Raw genomic sequence first — 7685 nt, 5'->3', positions numbered from 1 at the left:
TACTGATGCATATTTTATACACAAATGACACATATTATATATAAAAATCGCCTCAAACATTTTTGTGTTTGGGTTTTTAATTGAAAATTGTCTTATTTAAGTTTTGGCTAATGAATGGGATTAGTTTAATTGCTACATTTTGGGTTAGGGAAAAATTGGGCTAGAAGGTGGGATTATTTATGGCCGACCGGCCATATATGTCCTTTTCCCATTAATATAAGCATTATAACCGCAAGTCCCAATTATATAGTTATGAAAGAAGACAACACTAACACATTATGTACAATCATTCTAGTAATGCTGCAAGTAAATGAATGAATCTGCAAAGGCTAAAGTAGATTTATCTTCTATCATTCCAAATCATCTTCAATTTCAACCCAGACTTTGGCTTCCGTTTCCAGGTGTGGTTTCAAAATTTCTCTGCTACCAATCCAGTTTAGCGGTAGCGTCTGTTGCATTTCGGACAAAATACCATACCCACAGGCTCAGCCGAACCAAGCCTCCCAGGCCACAAGCAATAAACAGGTAGATCCTCAGACTGAGTTCTGTGAAACATCATCATAAACAATGATTGTCTCGCATTAAAAGATGGTCAGTTGAACAGGAGCTGCAACAGTTTCGGAATTAAACCTACACAAAATGTACATCATCTTAGAGTAAGTTCACTTTCTCCTTTAATCGTGGGTCCTTCTTAGCTAAATTATCCAGCATTTTTATATTTTTGAATTAACAGTGATATGAGCAACTGCATTACAGTTATCACTGGTACCAACTGCGTATTGATGTGGTCATTATCACTACCTAAGACTAATTTCCAATGCAATATATCTAATCTGAAATGCATGAATTGGTGGAACTTACCAAGACCTGAATGAGAAGATGTAACAGGGATCTCGCAAAGAAGATTTTGTTTCATTGTAGCAGCTGTAGATTTCTGGCTAATACCACCATAATTTATAAGAGGAGTTGCTCATGTTAAAATGGAACATCTTAACATTCTGTGTAGATGCATTGCATGCACATTATGTCGTGGATAATAAGGTGTCAAGGTAGAGCAAGTTTCATGTCACCCGCAGTGATATAATATTCTCTTCCCATATGGAAGAGACTCATTGCAACTCATTTAAAAAGAAACCTACAGACAATAAAAGTAGGAGATTGTTAATAATTATTACAATCAGTTTTTTATTCAGATTGTAGTGATCTGAAGAAGGCACTTTTTGGTTAACCTTCCTTCCATGACCAGAACTAAAAATTTTGGTACAGCACTTGAGGCAAATGGCTTAATGAAAATCATGAAAAGCTTGCATTTTTATTTGCACATGACAAATAATTAGATTTATACAACTACATTCGTGCAAGTAAAAGATAAAATGAACCTGGATTTAACCATGTTCTTAACCGGTAAGTACATCTGTGGTAGATAGAGCTTTCAAGGGATCGTCATCGTGAGCAGAGCTCAAAGACATGAAATGATGTGCACGCATCTTGCTTGACAGTGGCTGAGATACCCTAATACAAAAGCGAATCCTTTTAGCCTAATATATGAAAATTTACAGATAGTATAATAATCCAATTCATTATTACCTCAGGATAACAACATTATAGAAGGATAGTCTTATTTTTCCAATCCACATAAGAATAAGAAAGGATTTTCTAAGGAGATGTTAACTTCCAAGGTCATAACTTACCCTATTTAGCCTAGACTTTAGCCTAGAATCTATCCGACTTCCTTATTTATTCTTATATTAAAAGGATAATTATAATTATTCATAAGCTTTATACTTCCAAGTTTCTAGGTTAAATAATTAGAAACTCAGAAGTTACTTTTTAGCAATTAGCAGTTTTCTCTCTTGCTAGGCTAAGAGATATTTTCAGAGCGTACATAGTAAATAGAAAATTTAAGTCAGCGAAAATCATGTGGCATATAAAGCCCAAAACAGGGAAAAGATTATAAACCATGTATGATATCAAATACTCAATTTAGCTGCAAATACATGGAGTTAAAAATTTGTAGAACTTTCATGGAATCTGTCTCCAAAAGGCAGAGAAGAAAAGTTCCAATCTTCTTGGATCATTAGTCTTTGTAAGACCTCATATGTGAGGGCAGGCCAGAACAACTTGGCATGAATCCTCTTTGTCTATCCAAGATTCTTCGTTTCCTTTAAAATTGGTTCTTTCTTTTCATCCCAGTTTTCAATCTAAGGTGACCTACAATTCAGGTTCAGCTTAAGGATACATACACGTTTGAAGAGTTAATTCATCCGGGTTCATTGTCTAATTCTAACAGGATGATTCCAAATATTATGAAACTTAAAGTGATTGTTTGCATCACTCGTCTTTTTTATATTGAAGAAAGGACCAGCTATTTGGTTTTAAGAATGGTAATGGAAGATGTTGGAATTATCTTAGAAGCTAAAGTAGGAGATGGAATGGGGGTCGGCAAATAAATTGAACATCCACACATATAGCTAAAGAAAAAAGTTACTTTTTTCTGTAAATTGAACCAGAACAACAGATGGTTGTTGCTACTCTTTTTTCTCAAATTTGAATTATGAAGTTCTCGCTTAAACCAAAAAAAACTCAAACCAAAAAAGATTATATAGTACCCTAATGAAGCCATGAATAGGCTTCTTACTCAAGGTAAGTTTATTACTTTAAACCCTTTAAGCTAAGCTCTTTTTATCGTATATTAATTTCTGGGTATTCGGGATTCATCACAATCAATTTGAAGCTATTCCTCTTTCATGAATTAAATCGCAAATCCTGAAATACCACTTGATGCGAAGAAAAGAAACCCTTTTCCCTTCGGTAGAAAATATCACAGAAGGAACAAATTAATGACGAAAGAGAAAAATAATAACCACAGAGCCATGAAACTGGAAAACTTGAGGAGAAACTGAAGAAGATTAGAGGAAAAAGCCGATCCGAAATTGCAAATTTTCTGAAAACTATCCTAAAATAAGAAGATAAAGAACTCAATGAGATTCTGAAAACTTATGGAGAAATCAATTTTTCTTGGTGTGTTTTCTGGGAAGAAGAGAGATGAACACCCACATCAGCGAGCGGTGATGGAGAAACGTGGCGAACCCAATTGCAGGTTCAAGGGCACGTAATATAAATTGTTCTTAAAAGTCACAATTGCCCTTAATTAGAACTTTAATACCCCAAAACAGCCATGTCGATTCACTGGCTCTTCTATAATAAGTAAAAAAAAATGTTCTTCTCAATTCAACTGTTATGCATTAGATATTTGTCTACTGAGCTCTGGGTGGGGGTAAGGTCCGCGTACACTTTACCCTCCCCAGACCCCACATTGTGGGATTTCACTGGGTATGTTGTTGTTGTTGTTTTAAGCTCTATTCTCCAAGAAGTAACAATGATGTATTTTGGATAGCAGGTGGGGTGGTGGAGTATTATCCAAATGGTCAACCCCATAAAATATCTAAGTTCAACTTTTGGGATTTGAAAACCTCTGGACGCTATTAGTATGTATTTACATGAGGTTGTTGGAAACACAAACAATGATAAGGTTTCTTTAAAAAATAATAGAGTAAATGTATCAGATTAGTGGATACGGATTTTAGTGCCAATTAAGTTTGAACTTCAACTTATATCACTATTACGTTCTCCAATTCCTTTTAGCAAAAAGTTTATCAATAATAAAGTTTACCACAAATACTTTATGTTAATGGTATTATTTTTTGCGGATGATGTATTCACTCTAGACTGAAAGCATAAAGAGCTAGAACACTGTTAAAGTTGAGTAATGCTAGACCTTAATTCCAAGCCTTAACATGATTAAAAGTCAGGCCTCAGAGAGACAGATGCAGAGTTTTGGTATCGGGTTAATATGAACCCGGTACTTTCGACGTGGAGCATAAATTTGCGCAAAAATTTACAAAAATTACATTTGATCGGTCTCTGCTTAACCACATTACTTGTGTTTCGGCATACACAATGTCCTACATCTTGGTGCTATAGTTGTAAGAACTTGATACCGCAGATAATAAACCTAAATAGAGTTCTCCAAAACACAAACACACACACACACACACACCAAACCACCTTTTCGTATACCCTCTTTAGTTTAGAAATGTTCAGAATTTGGACAAATTGTAAATCTGAATATCATTTAACAAATAACTAAATTTCTCAGTAATTTTTTTTTTTTTTTGGGAAAAAATTTCTTAGTAATTTTAGTACACTCATGTTGGCTGAGTTCAAGTGAAGTCCATATTTCTACAACTAGGATCACTACATATTCCCACATTAAATGTAGAGTGATGAAAGGTAAGTACAGGTATAAGATTGGTTAAATAGAGACTATCAAACAAATGGATTACCTTTTCAAGAGAACATTGAATCTATTCCGACTTCCCAAAAGGTGTACACTTCCAAACTTCATGTCCATCTTCACAATTAGACGAAAAGAAGGGTCATATTTCCACTCAGTTTAGGTAGGTCTGCTTGAACATCAATTCGTTGTCTTCCGCCCCATAAGTTCAAATTAGACTGAAAATATAAATTCTAAAATTCAGATGCATAATATCTAAAATTGAGATGAAAGATCATCACCCACACATATTAAAGGGGTGGGGGTGGGGGGGGGGAGATTTGGCAAAAAAAATGGAGGAGGAGCTAACCTGTAAATTTGAACGAAAGTACTAGAAGAACAAATTGAATAACAAAGAGAGAAGCTAACAGAAGAACCTCTATGTCTGGGCTAAAACTATTCGGTGAGAGAAGAAATTAACGCCACGTGGAATTATTAGATAGTACTTATATTCATCAGCTCCTTGAAATGACAAAAGTACCCTTTAGTATAGTAGAAATGATTTAAAAGCAACCATGTTGATCCTAAGGGTAAACCCATGCTTCTGTAATAGTAATGATTGTCGATCTTGTTTACGGAACTACTACATAGAAATTACATCCCATAATAGTCCTTAACCATCTCATTCAACTAACAAACGATATCTTTTTTTCTATCAAGAAATAATTGATTGGTTGTTTATTTAATCAATAAGAAACACCACGTGAGTTTGTGTAGATTAGAAAAGAATAAGCCACTGTTGAATAGTATAATTCAGCTACTGGACCAACCCAGGGGCCGCTCAACAGTATTTATGGCCTAAAGCTAACATTCGATGAAAGGCCTTAAACTATATAGTCGGATTCATATTTTCAAGTTGACATATTTAAATTCTAATAAATTATTAAGAAGATAATCTATACTATGAAGTAAAACTAGAAACAAAAAATATTTGATAAAAATAACACTTGAAAGTTTAGACTAAGAGAATTTGATTAAAAAAAAAAAATCAATGATTTGATTCCAAAATATCTTTTGGCTGCTCAATAACTCCTCTTTGAAACAAAAGCAAAAAAAAAAAAAAAAAGAGTGCAATATATTTTGTCAAAAGTAGTCTTAACCTATGATTTTTCAGAGAATAATTAATATTTATTAGATTGGAATTCATAAAAGCAAGAAAGAGAATATACGAGTGTGTAAATCTATATCTATATATAATATAAAGCTAGGCATAGACAATGTGATGTGGCATCTCTCTATGGCCTAGAATGCTATTTATCTTTTATCTCCTTTTTTTGCTTTTTTTCCTTCATTTCTCTACATAATTTACTAAATAATTGGATTAACAAAATCCTTATACATTAAATACGCCTTTGCCATTTAACCCTTGTATGATCCCACGTACAACTAATAAATTCCAAGTAACCCATGATCCCACGTAACAGCAATATTTATTGATAATCAACCTAAAGCCGTTTTTCCTTGATAATTAGTTACTGATAATAATTAGTTAATTACAGTGAAGTTGATTTCCCTGCCTTTTGATACTATATTTCTTGCCCTATATATATCTTCTTATTCTTCTTTTCTTTTTTGGGTATGCTATTCCCCTTGTGCTGTTCCTTTTTTATTGTGCATTAAAAATATTTAATAAAAAATATTTCGTGTATAATCTTATTTGTCGAAATTCTCTTTCAGGAATTTAGTTTTAGGTATTTTCTTACAAGTTTTATTCATAGTTTATCGATTTTGTGATGTATTTTTTGCAGGAATAAGGAGAAGAAGAAGAAGACCAAATGATGGACACATGAAAAAGAAGATTTGAAAATAACTATGGGGAGACTTGACGAGAACAAGTAGTGTTCTTTAAACTTGACTTTGCAATATAAAAAATGTCATTTGATGATCTCTTTTGAACCACATGCAAGATATCTAATTTTCTGATAATCTGAATAGTTAGATGACTTGATTTTATACATACTGGTTGTTTATTTGCTCTCCTTTTTTTTTCTTTTTTTTTTTTATATAAAAAAAAAACTGGCTTGTCTCCTCTTTATTTATTATTTTCGCTACGTAACTAATTCTTTTTCTTTGTTTGTTCTTTGTTATTTTGTTAGGTGATTATTGGAGATTGATAAACTGTCAGATAATATGAACGTTACAAAAAGATTTGTCTACAAAAATTAGTTGATTATTTCTTTGATTGCCATTATTTTTGCATGCTAAAGGGGTTGGTTTTAGTAATAACATATTATGTCAGTAAAATTAAATTATATTTACGAATAGACAACTAAAATTAAATTGAATATTATTATATGTATGGTGATTATAGCCACAAATGAAATCAAAAAAAACAATTAGTTTTAATTTTATCTTTTTTTAGTACTGCTTAAAACTTATACAAAAGTTATAAGTTTCATTGGTAACGTATTTAAATTGTATCTTTAAAAAAAAAAAAAAAGGGATTTAAATTGTATATTACATAGATGCTTCAAATAATAAAAATGTTGAATTAACTAATAGTAAGATACCAAACAGATGTTGGTATGCTTTTCATAAAATAAAGCATAATATCAAAATTCATAATTGGGAGCTAACAGTCATTTCAAAATTTCACTAATGTATCAACTGTTTGCTTTCATTAGTAAGTCCAACAAATGGTTGCCATTTTGCATTTTATTTGAAATTTCATAAGTCTCTACTAAAGGAAAAAATTGTACTAAAGAGCCAAAATTTAAAGCATAACTAAAATGCTTCAGCCGACATGTTAACAAGTAACCGAGGCAAACCTACATTTTCGACATTCTATATATAAATATTAGCACCCTTATAAGTTTAAATAGTTTGTGTATACACGTATGCATATGAATGAACTTCTTTTGTTGTATATCTTAAACCCATATATTTTAGATCGGTTACAGAGGATTAAAAAAAATCATGCTATCTCTTAGGTTTGCGTTACCAATTTTCATTACTTTTTTTCATTTAATTATTTCCATTCATATTGATTTAAATGCGTTATTTTTTATTCAATTTTAATGTCTCTTAATATCTTTCAGTTAAAAGATTATATATAAATTATCTGGAGAATCATGAAAAATAGTAGAATCATGAAAAGATGTTTAATTAATAAAAAAAAATTATAAAATTATAATACATTATCTATTCATATTTTATATTTCTTATGACCGCGCGTAACGCGGACAAATATACTAGTGTTACATAAGAGATCGACATTCTGGACAAGTCAAGAAAGAGCATAGTATAAGATGTATTTCATCCGTTCACTTTACTTGTCCACTATGAATTTTGCACCAAAAAATAATAAATGAAGTGCATATTTTACCTAGATGTTCATATTAATTGGTAT

General features: G+C 31.8%; 1 long non-coding RNA gene across 4 annotated transcripts; it reads right to left on the bottom strand.

The window, feature by feature from the left end:
- Positions 1–412: 412 nt before the first annotated feature.
- Positions 413–4886, bottom strand: LOC132059917 (uncharacterized). Of its 4 annotated transcripts, none has more exons than XR_009415774.1 (6): positions 4647–4886; positions 4347–4515; positions 1960–2211; positions 1380–1512; positions 862–1135; positions 413–630 (listed from the first exon to the last, which is right to left on the bottom strand). It is a non-coding gene; the product is annotated as an uncharacterized LOC132059917 (long non-coding RNA). The 4 variants fall into 4 exon arrangements; XR_009415777.1 differs by having other exon boundaries at positions 1413–1512; XR_009415776.1 differs by having other exon boundaries at positions 2094–2211.
- Between the last annotated feature and the right edge of the window lie 2799 nt (positions 4887–7685).

This window comes from Lycium ferocissimum, chromosome 6, assembly GCF_029784015.1.
Source record: "Lycium ferocissimum isolate CSIRO_LF1 chromosome 6, AGI_CSIRO_Lferr_CH_V1, whole genome shotgun sequence".
In the NCBI taxonomy this organism is placed as follows: domain Eukaryota; kingdom Viridiplantae; phylum Streptophyta; class Magnoliopsida; order Solanales; family Solanaceae; genus Lycium; species Lycium ferocissimum.
This window is presented reverse-complemented; position numbering and strand designations above follow the sequence as displayed.